Source organism: Pongo pygmaeus, chromosome 12, assembly GCF_028885625.2.
Source record: "Pongo pygmaeus isolate AG05252 chromosome 12, NHGRI_mPonPyg2-v2.0_pri, whole genome shotgun sequence".
Classification (NCBI taxonomy): domain Eukaryota; kingdom Metazoa; phylum Chordata; class Mammalia; order Primates; family Hominidae; genus Pongo; species Pongo pygmaeus.
This window is the reverse complement of record NC_072385.2, coordinates 125,590,727-125,609,098: the sequence shown is the minus strand read 5'-3', so window position 1 is coordinate 125,609,098 and position 18,372 is coordinate 125,590,727. Positions and strand designations below refer to the sequence as shown.

The 18,372-nt window shown below is 46.4% G+C and overlaps 1 long non-coding RNA gene across 1 annotated transcript; it reads right to left on the bottom strand.

Moving 5' to 3' along the window:
* Positions 1-749: 749 nt before the first annotated feature.
* Positions 750-4,079, bottom strand: LOC129030433 (uncharacterized). Its single transcript, XR_008500653.1, has 3 exons — positions 3,967-4,079; positions 2,242-2,466; positions 750-1,182 (listed from the first exon to the last, which is right to left on the bottom strand). It is a non-coding gene; the product is annotated as an uncharacterized LOC129030433 (long non-coding RNA).
* Between the last annotated feature and the right edge of the window lie 14,293 nt (positions 4,080-18,372).

Below are 18,372 nucleotides of genomic sequence, written 5' to 3'. Positions count from 1 at the left end.
CAGCACATCAGCTCGGAAAGCCAGCCATGCTCTTCAACCAGAGAACATGCCAGTTACCAACTAGATAAAGAACACACTGCTGAGAGGGAGCCTGCTGAACCACGCAGGGCGGCTATGCTGTTGTTACAGAATTGGACTCTTGAATGCAAAGGAGGCCAATGGAATCCCACAATAACAGAAGCTAGTGTGTCATTTGGTAGGGAGCAAGGTAGGCACAGTGACACAGGGCATCAAGCCCGGAGTGGCAGCTGGAGCACCTGACCCCATCTGCAGAGGGTAGATATATAGCAGCGGAAAAGGGCACCTCTCAATCCACACACCGTTAACAAAAGCTTTTCTCAAGGGAAACTGGTCAAGAGGCTTCAGGAAAATGACCAATAGAAAGCCACATTTCAGCCCTAGAGCTGAGCTCATTTTCAGACCTGGAACCCACTGACTGAGGGAGAGGGTGAGCCCCGGGAGGAAGGACCCTCCAACATCACAGCAGTGTCTATACAAACATTCTCCCCCAGATCATCCACAAAGAGACGCATGCCATGTGAGAACCACTGGGCACAGGATCTGAGGCGACATTGGTACCTAGGGACCTAGGCCTGGTCCTGAACCCTCTGTTAGAGTGGAGGTGCACAGGGGCCAGTTTTGAAGGAAGAGATAACCAAATCCAGCTCACAGTGACTCCCCTGGGTCCATAGACCTAACCAGGAGCCCTTTCCCCAGCCTCCAAATGTAGAACTCAAACTGACTTTTGAAATTGGTAAAACTGCCACATTAGTTTCTAGGAGTCGGTGGTAGGAACTACCTCCGTGGGGAAGTTCAAGTGGAGGCCCCCCACTCCCAGACACACACATCAATGCAGGAAATCAAAAATAATATCACATCCCAGAGGAAATGCCAGAGATTAAACACCTAGAGGATGGGAGGGCTGCACCCAGCACACCCCTATTTAATTCACGTCTGGCCCTAGAAAATCCCAACAGACTCTAGAGGATGACAATGGACATCTGCAACTCAATCAGGCAGTTGCTGTTTGTAACTGGTGGAGAGCAGCTTTCCTGGTGCGGGTGAGCTTGGTGGCCTGTGGCCCAGGAATGCAGCCTGTATGGGGTGAATGCATTCTTTTCCACTCTTATCAGGAAGGAGAACCAGAACAGGCTGCATTCATGTGGGACACCTGGCAGGCTGCTTGGGAGAAGAAAGCAATATCAGAAGATTGAAGCAAGCTCATGGGAGCAGCACATCATGGGTGCTGGGCATAGGTGCAGAGTGTGTTCACATCTGCTGGAGTGCGACCACCACTGGGAAGAACTAAGCAGCCAAGTGTGCAACTGGCCAGCTGCTGCCAGCCCCTGTCACTGCCACCATGGTGCTGACACAACAGGCAATTTGTTGACTAGAATCAAATCATCACTCACTTACAGCCTGACCTTTCCTGCCCAAGGGCTTCAGCCAGCTCCACTGCCCAAGGGCCCATGGCATGTTTGATTTGCCAGCACATGATCCCACAAAACATTGCATCAGACCAAGTGTCCGACCTTGCAACAGAGGTGGCACAGAATGGGATCATGAAATCCGTGGCCATCCTTTTGGGTCCTACCACCATCCAGAAAGCTGCTGGCCTGATAAAACCATGGAACTGTCTTTGAAAGATGTAGCTGAGGCTGGGCACAGTGGCTCACATCTATAATGCCAGCACTTTGGGAGGTGGAGGTGGGCAGATCACTTGTGGTCAGGAGTTCAAGACCAGCCTGGCCAACATGGTGAAACTCCATCTCTATTAAAAAATACAAAATACATGGTGAAACTCCATGTCCACTAAAAAATACAAAAAGTAGCCAGGCATGGTGGTGCACACCTGTAATCCCAGCTGCTTGGGAGGCTGAAGCAAGAGAATTGCTTCAACACAGGAGGCAGAGGTTGCAGTGAGCTGAGATTGCACCACTGCACTCCAGCCTGGGTGACAGAGTGAGACTCCATCTTAAAAAAAAAAAAAAAAAAAGTAGCTGAAACACCAGCTTGGAGCTGATCCACTGCAAAGATGGCACACAGCAAAATCAATGATCACCAAATAGTACTGTGTCCCCAGCAGGTAGAACACGTGGATTCCGAAACAATGGGCTGGATGCAGGTGTGACCACACCATTACTCCCACTCCAGGAATCTGTGCTCCCAAAAGGGGCCCATGTCTGCACTTTTGGGCCCCTTGCAGCAAGCATCCAGTAGGCAAGGAAAGGAGCTGCCAACCTGGGGAATCTCAGGGGGACTCTCAGGAGGATGAAGCTACTGCACAATGAAGCTACTGACTCCATTGGGCACTCAGGAGATCCATCAAGGTGTCGCCTTGGACTCTTTCATCCATATTTGATGGTGAATGGACAAGAGCAGCAGCCACAGCCAAAGGAGGACGTGATGACCAAGGGCTCAGGCTCTCAGGCGTGGAGGTCTGGACGACCCAACCAGGAAGGCCACCTAGAAATCGAGGTTAGAGATGGAGAATTGTCAGCACAGAGGCAGTGGTTGACATGGGAAGAGATTATAGGAGCCTCAGAACACTGTGAGGAGATGCTGGCATGGAGGATCAGGTAGGAAGAGGTGATCGCATTGATCAAGCTAATAGAGTCCAAAACAAGCAATGCTGTTGTGGGAATGGCCCAGCCCATCACACCATCAACATCAATAACAACAAAAAAGTTAACAACCCACAGGACTTGCAATCGTAAATAAAGAAGTGCGATGCTGCTTTGTATCTGTCAATGTTTACGCGACTGGACAAATTCACTCATTCCTTGATTATCATTCATCTCTTCGTATTGTGCTTTGCTGCCTTCTCCCCTCAATGATAAAAGAGGATAAAATTCAGTTAATACATGCATTTTCCTTACAAGACAACTAAAGAAATTACCCTTATTTTACTTGATATGTTTTTACACTCTGAGGAATTGGGATAATTTGGGAAAGGTGGCAATTATGGGAGGCCCCACACCTGCCTGCTCTCTGCTCTAGCACCTTTGGGGAAGCACATCTGTCCCCAAGAACTGCCCACGTGCATGGAGCCTGCAGGCAGCCCTCCAGCCAGTGGGAGACAGTTCTGCTTTATAGACCCACACATTTGCAAAGGAAACCACATCAACTCCCTTTGCTCACCAACATAGTTCTTCATTCATAGATTCAACCCAAAACCATCAGGTATTTGAAGAAAATAAGTAAATAAATTGTTAGAAGTCTAGATAAAGAAACAGGACAACCGACCCTGGTGAAAAGAGGAATAATTATTGGACAGAAAATAACTTTAAAAAGATGTAGCTGGTATGGTCAGAGAGACTGGCTATGCTGTTATAGCCATCCCCAAAGAACTCACTGCTTGGGGAAAGGAGGAAGCAGAGAACAAGAAAGTACCTTGGCAATTTAGAATCTATTTGTGAATATTAAACATTCAGTATACAGGTTAATTAAAATTTGAACACAGCTAAAGACCAAGTTACTAAAGACAAATAGCACAAGCTGCAAAAGACAGACAGAAAGAAAATATGAAAGGAAAATGAAAATGCAGAGAAGCTAAACCCAGAAGGTTCAATATCACCTAATCTATCTCCAGAAGCAGATAACAAAGTGCCAGGAAGGATGAGTTAAAGGGCATTTAAAAAAGACCTACACATGTCCTGTTAATATTTCAAAACCCCAAGGCTAAAATAACAACTGTAAATACTTCTAGAAGGAAAAAAAAAAACCTATAAAGAATAAGAAGTAACTTGGCCTCAGATTTATCAATAGAATGTAACATTAGAAGACAAAGGAGTAAAGCATTCAAAAATTTTAAGGGAAAATTATTTTGAAACTAAAATTACATTCCAAACTATCAATCAAGTGGGGCAGTGGAAAATAAAGATATTTTAAGAGTTGTAAGACTCAGAAAGTTTTACTTCCCTTTCTGAAAAAAAAAAAAAAAATCACAGAGCAGTAAATACTCACCAGGTACTTTTCTTAGCACTTTTCATGTATTAAAACTCCTTGAATCTTCACATCAACACTATGGCATTATTAATATCCTAATTTTACAGATGAGAAAATGTGGCACAGAGAGGATTACACTCTGTCAAAATGAAGAAGTAACTCAAGGAAAACGATGCTATGCAATTTAACTCATGGTGAACCACGGAGGAGACCAATGATAAGAAATCTGAGATTGACAGCTATACCCTGTGCCTAGAAAGCAAGTGACCAATTAGAAGAGAAAGTAGGAGGGCTTGGAGAAAAAGGTCTTCAAGACAGAAGCGAATCCAATTACATATATTATTTGATTAAGAACCTGGAAAGTCTAAAAGATGCATATGTCTCTTCTCTCAGTGGTTAGAAAAAACAAACAAACAAAAAGGAAGCAAGAAATACTAAGGTGGGGGGTGGGGGAGATAGCGCCATAAAACATGCATGGACCAAATATGAAGCAGATTTAAAGGTGGCCTAATTTTGAGCAATGGTTGTAGTTTTAAGAAAAGTAAAAATACGGCCAGGCGCAGTGTTTCACCCCTGTAATTCCAGCACTTTGGGAGGCCAAGGCAGGCGGATCACAAGGTCAGGAGATCGAGACCATTCTGGCTAACATGGTGAAACCCATTCTCTACTAAAAATAAAAAACAAATTATCCAGGTGTGGTGGTGGGCGTCTGTAGTCCCACCTGCTAGGGAGGCTGAGGCAGGAGAATGGCGTGAACCTGGGAGGCAGAGGTTGCAGTGAGCTGAGATCGCACCACTGCACTCCAGCCTGGGTGACAGGGTGAGACTCCATCTCACAAAAAAAAAAAAAAAAAGTAAAGTAAAAATACATTTAATCTTGACCCTTGGAAGATTATCCTTCAAATGGCACTGTTCAGTGACATAAAAGTACTTTCATTTGCTTTGCAGTGAAAATTTTTAAATAATCATAATAAAAGAAATGCTGTATTTTAACTTTTTATTTTTATCATAGATTTTAGAAGCCTAGAAAATTTAATTATAGTTACTGTAAAACATACACATATTTTAAATCTTAATGATGTAAAAATAATGGCATAGCCAGCCAAAAAGGAAAGAGAGGTAGGATGTATAAGGGTGCTAATTTTCTCACCAACAGATAACATCTACAGTTGACGGAACTACAACACCAAAGGTACAATCCATTAAAGAAATAGTTAATAAGGTAGACTTCATTAAAATTTTAAAAACTCTTATTCTGCAAAAGATACTGTCAAGACAATGAGAAGACAAGTCACAGTCTTGGGAAAAAATGCATCTGCAAAAGACATGTCTGATAAAGGACTGTTACCCAAAATATACAAAGAACTCTTAAAACTCAACAACAAGAAAGCAAGCAGCCCAGTTGAAAAACAGATAGAAGATGTGGACACTTCACCAAAGAAGATATACAGCTGGTAAGTAAGCATGTAACATCACACGTCACTAGGGAATTCCAAATTAAAACAATGAGATACCCGTCATAATAGGTAATAATAATGTCCACTATTAGAATGGTGCAGATCTAAAGCTGAAGGGTCAAGAAATAGAGAAGCATATTACTTAAAGTTTACAGATAGATTTTACAATGAATATAATCAGCAAGAATCAACATATGAAAGAGAGATGGTAGAGTACGGAAGGGCCCTACACTCTTTATCTTTCCTAGTGAGGAGTTAATATACACTTTCCAAAGTTGATTGATCAAGAATGAGGTAAAAATAATTTGAGATGAAGTTATGATGATAATGTCTAAAACAATTGGAAGCAAAAGTACTTATCTTTGGGGCATGGGTGTCCAAGAATGGGGAGATGTCTAGAAAGAGACTTATTTTGTATCCTTCTGTGCTGCTTGGATTTTTTTTAATAGTGTGCATGTAGTGTTTTTATAATTTAAAAAGCAATTTTTAATCATCAGTAATTTTTCTGTTAGGGAAGAAAACAGCTGAAGGATGAAGTTTATGGAAATTTTTTCTAGAAGCTTAATAATAGATGTCAATAACAAAGCATTGCTGAAAATAATGAATTTTTGAATTATGAAATGCCTTTAAGTTTTTCTCAAATTGCAAATCTCCCTGAGGGTGTTCCTCCAAGTCCTACTTATCAGACGTACTACTAAGTTTAAATTATAAAATTCTTACCTGTAATTGAAGCCAGCTGCAACCTTTTTGACAAGGACTAATTGCCGATAATGATTTAAGTGCTGCAAATTCACATGCCACAATTGTTTTAAATAGGGGAACCTCTCACAGCTTTCCTGAAAAGAACTGTTAATCTTTGCTGCTGACTTATCAAATCCTTCAGTCACCTGTTTGCCATCATTTTCATGAGCTGATAACGTGTTTATTAGAGTCGTAATGTGCAGGTGGAGGAATAAAGGTCTCATTTGATGGCACTGGAATTTCATCTAACATTTCTACATGGAAAGCACTGGCACAAGACTCAGGCTTGGCTTAGCAGAGAAAGACAATAAAGGCATGTATTATTTTTTTCATTCGAAGCAAACGAATAGTGAGCATTTATTTAACGTAACTTTAGATGACATAGCTGGGTAAAACCCATGACCTGTAATGTCCCTTTAGCCTGCTGCAAATCAAGGATCCCTGGTGCTGAACAACATCCAGGGGGCTGCTACTGGGGATGGCTCCTCCTCGCCCCGCCTCCCTGTCTCCTTTCACTGCATCTGATCTTTTCTTCTCTTCCTCAGCATTGCGTCAGTTCCCCTTGGCTGCTCATTTTTGGGTTTGGAGGCACTAAATTGTTACAACCTCTGCGTGTCGGGAAAGGAGGAGTTTGGCAGCATATATTCAAAAGTTAACACAACCTTTCCCTTTGCAGTTCTACCACTAAGGATTTATCTAAAGAAAATAATGGATCGGCCAGGCTCGGTGGCTCACGCCTGTAGTCCCAGCACTTTGGGAGGCCGAGGAGGGCTGATCACCTGAGGTCGGGAGTTCGAGACCAGCCTGACCAACAAGGAGAAACCCTGTCTCTACTAAAAATACAAAATTAGCCAGGCATGGTGGCACATGCCTGTAATCCCAGCTACTCAGGAGGCTGAGGCAGGAGAATTGCTTGAACCCAGGAGGCGGAAGTTTCGGTGAGCTGAGATCGCGCCACTGCACTCCAGCCTGGGCAACAAGAGCGAAACTCTGTCTCAAAAGAAAAAGAAAATAAGAACGGATCATGTGCAAATTTCTAGCTGCAATGATTTCCATTAGAGTGTTTTTTCTAATGCTGGGACACTGGGAACAATCTAAAGGGTCAGCCATAGGGGGCTGGTCTGATGCCTGAGAGCTCAGACCCGGGAAGGATGTGCATCCACTAAGGACATCTGGGCTCCATGGCCTGGAAAACTGTTACCAGAAAGGGGTCCCAATCCAGACCCCAAGAGAGGGTTCTTGGATCTCGTGTAAGAAAAAATTTGAGGCGAGTCCATAGAGTAAAGCAAACGCAAGTTTATTTAAAAAGTAAAGGAATAAAAGAAAGGTGGGATATATAAGGGAACTCCATAGGCAGAGCAGCCCGAGGGCTGCTGGTTGCCCATTTTTACGGTTATTTCTTGATGATATGCTAAACAAGTTTACAAATGCCATGGCAATGTCTGGAAGTTACCCTACATGGTCCAAAGGGAAGAGGAACCCTCAGTTCCAGGAAATCCCCACCACTTTCCAGGAAAACTCACCAGCAATCCATTGTTTCCCATATGATCAAGAAATAACCATTAAAATCGCCAACCAGCAGCCCTCAGGGCTACCCTGTCTAGGGTACTCCATTCTTTTAATTCTTTGCTTCTCTGATAAATTGCTTTCACTTTACTCTGTGGACTTGCCCCAAATTATTTCTTGCATAGGATCCAAGAACCCTCTCTTGGGGTCTAGATCAGGACCCCTTTCCGGTAACACTTCCAGACCAAGCAAACAGCCATGGAATGAAAACACACTTTGAGTTGGGGAAGAGGCTACCATCCTCATCTGGCAAAACCTAAGGTCTGTGCAGGAAAAGATGCATGCAAAGAAGCAGGAAAGGAGAAGTGGCCAGAATGGACTTCCATTCTTTCATTTATTTCTAGGCCACCTTCCAGGCCAGCTGGTTATTTGTGAGAATGACATAAAATACATTGCTAATAGCTGAAAATGGTTTAATGTTTTTGTTTTTTTTTCTGTCCAGGTAACATTTTCATTTTCACCCCCAGGGCCTCTCTGACTTCATCCCTCCTCAGGAGAGAATTGCAGGTAATTAGGGCTGTCAGTGGGAGGGATCTCAGGGCGGGATCAAATCATCTCCCCTGACAGCTGACTTCTCCACCTGCCCACAGCCCGCCAGGGAGACCATAAAAGATAACCCCACGCGCCCTGCCAGCAAGCACCCAACCCAGCCCAGTCCCACCCTCTCCAACAAACATGCTCTGGGGGACAATTTTATGATGGATTTTTTTTCATTTAAAGCTAATCACATTATCCATTTCATCTGCTCTTCTGTACCTCTTACAATTAAAGAGAGGTTGAAGGAGATTTAAAAAAAAAAACATACAGCCACTGATTTCCCAAGACTTGATTTTTCACCTCTAGTCCCCGTTCGTAAGCGCTTAAGACGTTACACTTTGTTCTGCTGGAACCCATTATTTCCCTGGGAGACTCGATGTCTGCTTTGATAGGAGCAATTTATCACCCTGGCGAAATCATGCTACTGTTTGGAAGGCAGGGCCAGGATTTATGAATCCTTTTTCACTGAGAATGAATTTAATTCCCAGGAGTGGAAGTGGTATTAAAAGATTCGGCCTGCTGCACCTGTGGCATCTGAGAAGGTGGCTTCCAATATGAGTGGCACGTTCACCCCATCCTGTGCTATGAAAGCCTTCACCTTCCTAATGGAAGAACCTCGATGAGGGCATGAAATTCAATTCAGTTGTGTGTGAAACAATGGTTGTGCTTAATAATGAATTCAAAGCAATAAAATTGACTTGCACAGCATTTTTACTCTATTTTTAGAGTGTGTGAGTTTTTAAGCTATTATTTATTGAAGATACTTTTTCAAAATATGCATTTTTAAAGCACCAAGCCAAATTATTGATCTATTGGGACCAATTCCTTCTTGCAATTTATAGTGTTCAGTTTCCTTCCATGTGTTATAGCCCAGGTAAGATGCCACAGGGAGCACACTGGAATCACCTGGGGAGCTTGACAAGCTATTGATGCCTGGGTCCCACCCCAAAAGGGTTTAAGACAATGTCTAGGTACAGTCTCAGCATCAGGAATGTTGTTTAAGCTTCCCGGGTGATTCTAATGTATAATCAAGTTTGAGAAGCACTGCTATAAGATAATAAGTTTGGTATTTTTGAAACAAGCATAGCAGTTTCAAATTAGACATCCTTCCTGCAAATGGTCATCTATTTTAAATGAACCAAGCATGACTTCCTACACTATTTCATTGATCTAGTTGGTAACTGGAGAAATATGTCTTACATCATCATGGACAAATGTATGGTTTCCATAATGAATTGTCTTTACTGTCCTTGAGCTTGTGTGCAAGTCAACAATTCTTGCTAATGGCGGTACTTTTGCTCTATGGATTATTTCCAACCCATCAAACAACTTTCTTGCATCACTTGAATTTCATGCATTACTACTGGATATTAATTCATTGTGCCCAATAATGGTCACTCTCTGCCCATACCTCTACTCATATTCTCTGCTCCTCACTTATCGCCCACCCACCCATCCATCTAACCTTCCTCCACTCCGCCCTTTGTTTGGCACTGGTATTATAATGACGAACGAGACAGTCCCTGCCTCAAAGGAGCTCACAATCTGGTGTGGAAAGCAGACAAGTCAACAGAAACCATAGGAAAGCATGCCTATGCCATGCAAGAAGTGAGCTGAGGGTCGCAGGGAGCACCAAGAAGGGCCTCTCATGCTGCAGGGGGCAGGGAAGACGGCCATCCCCATCACAAGAAGTACTGCCGTTTGCACAGTCACTTTTTGTGTCACTGAACTCTTAAATTATTTATTTATTGTCAGTGTATAACACAGGGATAGAGAGATGTCCACAATAGATAGGTATTACCTAATTCTCTCTGCATCTTTATTCAGTCATTCCTTGGAACTAAATAAGTATATGCACTCAACAATTAGGTTAATGGTCCCCATATTCTTTGGCACCAGAGACCAGTTTTGTGGAAGACAATATTTCACAGACCAAGGTTTTGGGATGATTCAAGCACATTACATTTATTGTACACTTTATTTCTACTATTATTGCATACTCATTATAATGTAGAATCAGTGGGAGCCCTGAGCTTGTCTTCCTGCAACTAGACAGTCCCATCTGGGGATGATGGGAGACAGTGACAGATCATCAGGCATTAGATTCTCATAAGGAATGTGCAACCTAGATCCCTCGCAGGTGCAGTTCACAATAGGGTCCGCGCTCCTATGAGAATCTAATGCCATGCTGATATGACAGGAGGCGGAGCTCAAGGAATACTCACTCATCCACCACTCACTTCTGCTGTATGGCCCAGTTCCTAACAGCCCACAGACTCATACCAGTCACTGGCCCGAGGTTGGAGACCCCTAAGTTAGGACATTAGTGAAAATAGGGAATATCAGGATTTGTGCATCTTCTGATTTAAATATGTTTCTTTGTTTGGGGGTGATGTATGTACCAAAGACTCTTCGTTTTGGTCTGGCTGGTTCCATGGTTCTTTGAAAAGTACAAAGCTGATACCCAGGCACACATAGCCACACCAGGAAGACCGTGTGCTTACTGGTTGTCATCAGGGTCAAGAATGCTGTGCTCTTCCTGGGGCTTTCTTTATAAACATCATTGACACTGGGGATTTCTTCACATCAGAAGGTCAGCACATGATAAAGCACGTGCCTATTTTAAGACCAAATGCAGGACACTGGAGAACAGAAGATAAACACAAATATCAAGAGCTCCCAGACAGTCACCTAGGAGAAATGCCACCATGGAGACTCGGGACAGCATGGGACAAAGTCACCATGTCCACATACTTGAAGGAGCTGAATAAAAAGTCAACACAAAATGGGATATAAATTAAATGAAAGGACCGTGGGAGGGTCAGTCACATCAACAAAGGGCCCGGGGCTCACTGCGTGTTTGCCTTTCTCTATTTCAAAGGAATTCAGGATCCGATTTTAATGTTATGATCTCACAAAATTGGAACTGTAAGGGATATTAGAGATAATTGACCCACTATTAACTTATAAATGGGGAAACTGAGGCCCGAAGAGGCAGATCCATGGCTGAGGCTGTGCTTTGAGCAAAGGTCAGAGACAGAATCGAAACACTCAGATGCTTAATTGCCAGCCCCTGACCTTACACCATCATCACAAAAGGTTGACCTAAAATCCCTCCCGTGACCAAAACCCCTAATTCCCAATGCCACAGTGACAGCAAACCCATTGGTGGTTAACTCGGACATCAGCTGCAAATCTTGGCCTCCACATTTGTAGAAGAAACATGGTTTATCTATTTTCACGATGACAAATTTCATCTCAGAGTCTCGTTAAGCTCCCAGAGCACCTAGTGCCAAGACAAGGGGGTGCCGCAGTGGGAAGGCATGGAGGGAACATCTGTGGTCCTGGCCCTTGGTCACTATCATCTATCAGTGGATATATTTTTGTTATCCACAAAAATGTTCTCCTTCCGTCAGGTCTCGGGGGTCCAGCTCATGCCATTAACTGCTATGTGCTCCTGCCCCAGTTATGGCCCCCTTCAGGTGTCTCAGCCCCCAGGCCTCCCTAGGGACAAGTCACTACTCTGCCCTGTGGCTTGTCTGCAGGAGGGTGAGAGAAGGCGCAAAGAAGAACCTGTGATATGAGGGACTGCTCCAAGCCTGTCCACCTGAACCGCCAGTGAAACAATTCCACCTGCTGCCACCTGGGAAACTGAATTAAGGCTCCTTTCCTAGGCCCTACCCAGGGAACTTCAGCAGTGACACGGCGTTTCTGTCCCCCAGGAATCCTCAAGCATGTGGAGGGTTTCAGTGGGAACCCTCCATCACCCCCTCCAAAAGAGGGTTTGGCACTGGCCAGGGTCTGTGCCTGAAGACAGAGCCTTAGACACCTTCTCAGAACTTTTCTCCCCTTCTCCCATCTCTAGAATCTTTATTTAATCTCAGAGCAACAAGGAACAAAAACTGGCTCTGTGCTAGCATTCTTCCAAATGTATTGCTTATACCCTGAGTTCTTCTGAAATTCAAAAGCCAGGTTGGAGTTCCCTATGCTGTTTGGAATGCCCTTGCATTCTCAGGTGCATAGGAGTTCCCTATGCTGTTTCCTCACATCTTCCCTGTGGCAATGAATGCTTCGCTCTCCAAAGTGGGGAGAAGGCTATGGAACAGCAGGGAAACCAGGAGAAAGAGATCCTGACGAATGATTGAAACAGACTCCACCTCACCAAGATCAAAGTGGCAGCACCTTGGTGGGTGGATGGCATTGCTTGTTTCTTGGCCGCACCTTCAACCCCCCACCCAGTCAGGTTCCAATTGCCAGTCCCACAGCGGAGATGCCACAAGCAAGAGACACTATAGAATTAGGACCGGCCACTGCCCTAGCAGGGACAGAATGCAGCCAGCTAATGGTACGGCAGCAGCATTTCACCCTGAGGTCCACCACAAGCTGACTTCTCTCTCAGCCATGTCGTCCTTATCTGTACAAGGCAGAGAGCAAAATCTACTTCGCAGTTCTCATAAAGATTGCATTTAGGGGAGGAACGTCCTGAGCAAGGTGCATGTGTGTGATTGTTGCAGGATAAATAGCAGCCATTGTTGAGATCTTTCTCCTCTGTCACTGCTCACATCCTTTAAAAGAATTGTGAAATTTCGATCTGGCGTCCTTCTGGGCTTACCAGCTGGCATGGTATTAATGAAGAGACACTGGGTCATAATTTTGGTCACAAAACAGGCCATGTGGGGAAAGATGTGTTTGAGAGAAGCCTATATTTATAAGATTATCTGGAAAATGTGAACAATTGCTAACGAAAGCGATTTGGCGAGGGCATAAATGACTCAGGCCCGTTCCCGTTTCTAGAAAAACAACTCAGACCACTTTGTCTCCCCAAGACTATGAATGTGGCAGTTGCTGTGAGCTGCAGCCCATGATACACGCTGTGCAGACCAGGGGTCTCCATCACCCATCGCCCTTCCCTATGGCCACACTGAGTCGGCACGTGCTCCAGTGACTCACAGGTTCCCAAGCCCATCCCCCAGAGCTCTCAGTTCAGAATTATTGCCATAAAGGGATTCACGGAGGAGAGAGAATTTCAGAAAACATCTTCAGGACTTGCACCTGAGAATGCAAGGGCATTCCAAGTGAGAACAGGTGCAGCCTGGCAGGCCGCATACGCGCTTCCTGCTGGAGACATCCCAGCCTGACCCGCTGCCCGGCACTCACTCATCAGAAGCACACAGCACGCCTCGGCCCAGCCCTTGGCTTCATTTGGGTATTCCAGAGATTTTCCTTTAACGAGTCATGCTATACTCAGATACGCATGGAAACTGATACAACCGCCATACTTTCCATTGTTTTATGTTCAAAGAGCTGAGGGTATGTTGATTGATAATCTCCTAAAGCTGCATTTTATATAAACTTGGAGCTAGCACCGACTAGACCTAGACCAACACCTCCAGGAATAGGTTGCCCTTCAGTGCAGCCCTTGCCAGGGTAAACAGTTTATGATACTGATGTTCAGATCCAGTTTCTTCTAAAACACAACCCAAGTTTCACTATCCCATGCTGTCTAAAGACCTGGAAGCTCCCATGAAGTTAATCAGTTATGCCAATGTGAATCCACTAAGAAATGGGAACCCCAGAGCATACATTAGCAAAGGGTGTTCAGTCAGTCTCGTAGCGAAACAGGTCAATTATATTTTCTCCCTCACTGTCTCTTTTTTAAAAAATAAGAAAATTCCAAGTCACATACCAATAGCTGGATTAAGATATATGGCTCAGCCAAACAACACAGCAGTGAAATGACCGCCGCAGGCCCTCACCACATGGGCTGTGCCTCCCAGGCCCCATCCTAAGTGCTTCACTTACATTCACTCATTCAACACTTACACCCACCCTGTGAAGTTGAAACTGTTATTATCCCCAATTGGCAAAAGAGGAAACCAAGGCACAAAGAGACTTAAGTCCTACAACTAACGATTGGCAAAGCCTGGTTCCAGCCCAGACAGTCCAGCTCCCGAGTCCACATTTTTGAACACAAATATTCAGGAGGTGCAGCAAGACAGCCCCGGGTGGCAGGCCAAGGATGACAGAGTTCCAAAGTGAAGGGAGAGGATTTGCAGAAGCATAACAGCTGTTATACAAATGTTATAAGATCTGCCCAAAGCCACAACCCTCTCCAAGACAGCAGCATCTCACCACCGCGCACCCAGTGGATCACAAGATTCACTCTTCTCTTTCCTCCATTCACCTGTTGCCCAGCCTTGAGACACCCTAGCACCACAGTGCATCCTCACATGGGTGAGCAGGGCCACTGCAGCAGGAAGAGGGGCCCCTGCTTTATGGAGACCAGGAAAGTCAGCGGCTCGTGTGGCTCTCTTGGGGCCATTCCCCAGGGAAGGCCCGCAGGAGCCCAGCACCCCTTAAAGTTCCTCTGGACGTTCCCCGCAAAGTGTAACCTAAGGCTGGGTCCTGGCCAGGCTGCCTGCTGTCTTGCCTGGCCTCCACCACACTCAAAGACTGTGAGCTGTGACCAGAGGAGCCGGGGTACTGCCGGCTCCCCGCAATGACTCCCCGCTCACAAAGACACAGGAAAAGCACCAGGATGGGGAGATGGCCCTGCGCCTGCCTCCGCCTCCCATTTGGAAAACACACAAAGAAAGGGAAATGGTGCTGTCCAAGATTAGAGCAGACATGGCCAACCAAAGTAGCAGACAAGGAGATTTCATGAGCTCAGTGGGATTCTTCCCCATGTCGATGGTCAGCGAAGAGTTCAACATTTTCATTAAACACCAGAAAGTATGTCTTGGAGAATTACTGGTGAGAAACCTTCTAACAGAAAAACTTTTTTGGTGGTTTTTTTTTTTTTTTCATCTTGACCCAGATACTAAATACCACATAACTGGCACGGCCCCCTTGGAAGGCCCTCTTCATGTTGACCGCAGTGCTGAGACACTCAGGGTTGTGCTCAGACCTAGAAGTCAGGGGCAACTGACTAACAGAGGCGCTTAGGCAACAGCGCCTGTCTTCTGAGGATGCTTAGAATATTTTTTCCCAAGTTCTTTGAAACTAGGACAGGCTCTCTCTGACAGTGCGATGGCACATGGAGGGGACGCTGCCATCTCAGAGGCCATTCGACACTGGCACTGTCCTGCCCCTAGCACTGGTTTCCCTGGTTCTCCGGATCTCGCTGGGAGAGGACAGCAGGCAGGGACGCACCCCAGCCTCCCCTATTCACTGTTTAGCACAGGGCCAGGCAACAGAAGGGACTCTCACAACGGGCCTTACTAGAGCACAGTGCACACTCAGCAAAAAAAGACTTTCTTCAAAGGGTTCTGGGCAGGAAACGTCAAAGAATGAAGTATCTTGATGAAGAAGGCAACCAAGAAAATGAAAGCAGTCTGCTCTCGGAAACTAAACCACCCTCCCGCTTCCAACCCGGCAAGCCCTTCGAAGGCTCCCGCACGCAGGCCTGTCTGCAGCCTTAACCCAAAGCCAGGCTTCTCCCTGGCCGCACAGACAGCATCAGCAATGCTCCCACCGCCACCCCACCCCACCCAGGCCTGCAGCCTCACCAAGCGGGAGAGGGGCCGGGGGTGCTGCAGAGGAGGCTGGATAAGGCCAGTTTTCTTTGTAAGGTAGCAGATCCCTGAGATTCCCTGCGGGCTTTTCCAAAGCGCGGACTCTGGCCAGAGTTCACGGCCCCTCTGCAGAAGCCTCAACCACGCTGTTCACAAACCCAGCTGAGCGCTCTTACCCAAAGCTGCAGCTTCCATCATCCGCTATTTCACGGCTCATTTTGGAGACCTAATTTGGAGATGGGCAATGGGCAAGTTGCCCGCTAAGCCAAGGGAGAATAGAGGCGCTTAAAAAATTGTATGACAAGAGGTGCTTCGTGGCCCTCCACAGACTTGGGCAAGAATCACGCGGACCGCCGGCAGTGGTGCCCGCCGAGAGCACCTGGAAGGGCGGGCGTCAGGGCGCGCGCTGGTCAGGCCCCGTCAGGCCCCGACTGCAGCCTCGTCCACTGCGAGGCTGGGGGGACGCCTAGTCGCTGGCTTCCCCGGTCTGGGGCCGCGCTGTCTGAAACCTCTCCAGAGGGGAAACTGAGTTCTCTCAGCTGACGAGGTTTCCAAGAACTCCAGTCCCCAGGACCCTAGAATGCTGGCTCTGGACCGATGGGATTCTTAGACCCGGGTCACCTGCATCAACAGCCCTGGGCTGGGCGGAGCGCAGCCCCGCACCTGCCACCTGCCCGGCCGCCTAGGGGGTTGGAGGTGGCTCCACCGGACTCCTGTCGGGGCGCAGCCCGGACGCGCCCGACGGGCGTGGAGGCCGCTCCCGGGCGGGGTAAACGGGCTGGGGCGCGGGGTTAAGGGGCGGGGTGGGGCGGAGGCTGTCTCCCGCCCGCGCCTGCCTCGGATGAGGGCAGCACCTGCCGGGCTGCTGAACGCCCTCCCCTCTCTCTACTACCCACCCCACCACCACCGCAAACACCGCCGCGCCGGCTTCTGCGCGCCCTGGGCCCGATGCGGGGGACGAGGCGTGGGTGCGGGAGTAACGGAAGGTGCAGGGGAGGTCGGCGAGGGGGCGAGGGGGCGCGGGGGGGACGTGCAGGGAGGGCTGAGCCCGCTATGCAGGTCTGCGCAGCAGCCAGGCGACCCAATCTTTGTTTCTTTACCAAATTTACTGAATACATATTTAGGAGTATACATACATACATACATACATCTTTTTTTCAGCCTTTCAGGAAACAGAAAGAAGTGTTGAGAAATAAGTAAGGTCTCCTTTACGTGCTGAAATTGATTAAATAAATAACCGAAGAAGAGCCAGGGCGCATTCTGAGACCGGGTTTGCTAGCCTTCCTCCCCGCGGTGGGTGAACCCATAAAGTGAAATAAAACATCCAGGCCGGAGCCAGCGAAGGCGACGTGGAGAGATGCGACTGCAAACACAATCTGCCCCCAGGAACACCTCCCCCCTCAGCTGGAGGTGTGGACAAACAGGAACCAGCGATAGCATTCTTAAAAGGTTAGATAAGGAAGGCAGGTGCAGCCTACCTGGTATTTATCTTCTTGGCTTTTACTTCCTAGAAATATTTATCCTTTATTACCTACTGTACTATATTTAGGACCTCATTGGGTTTCCAGCCGTTTTCTGTTTGGACCGGTTTTTTTCTTGTTACCTTGTTAATGTAAGCACGGAGGTTTAATTCCATTTAAGACTTGTGAAGGATTCTCACCCCCACCTCCATCCCACAGTCTGCCGTCTTACCAAGTCAAGTCAATTTCATAGGTGTTAAATAACATTGAATAAGAAATATATAATCAGCATAAAAATTAAGTGCTGCATTACAACACAGGAAAATACCTCATATTCTGCCTAGTTTCTATAACATTTCTGTGAACGGCCAGGGATCCTGGCCCCACTATTGCAGTATTTATTTTCTTACTGATTTTTCATGTGTTACTTGAAAATCCTAATTTCCAACTGAGAGAAGGAATGCATTTTAAATGCGATGTGCCAGCAAGTTGAAGGGCTGAAGAGAAGATTTAAGTCATTTTTTTCCTTTCTCCAGACTTCCTACTCCAGGTGGGAGTGGGGTGGCTGTTCTAATGGGGTCATGTTTGAGACTAACGTGCATTTATTGGCCTGCCCCCACCTCTGGTTTTGTAGATTGTTTTTGTGTTTAGAGCATATTTCATACTGAAATGAGAATTACCACCTTCCTCACACCGCTACTCACGTGCACAGAAGGGGGGAGCGTGAATGTCTGATGCTCATGTTCTCACAAGTGCCAGCCAGAAACAAGCAGGACACCAGCCCAGACCCCGCACCCCACTTGGGCCGGAGCCAGTCTGTGACCAGACCTTCTCCTGTAAGCTGTCATAACGGAGTCCCAGCTCTGAAATGATGTCAAGACTCAAACTCAGGCCCCTGGGCCTTAAACTGGGCATTAAATCCCATGCCCCTCACCATCTGAGCCACACTGACTTGACCAGGCAGAATTTTGCAATGAGTTGCACACTAATTGGCATCCATGGCATAAACCACATCAGTCATGCAAGTGGAATTTTCAAAAGCCAGAATGAGTCCCCAAACTTTGACTTGGCTTTCATAATCCTAGTGGTCCCTTCCACATTAGGAACATCACGTCCTTCCCAGGCTGGTCATACAGGTTTCCTGCCACTA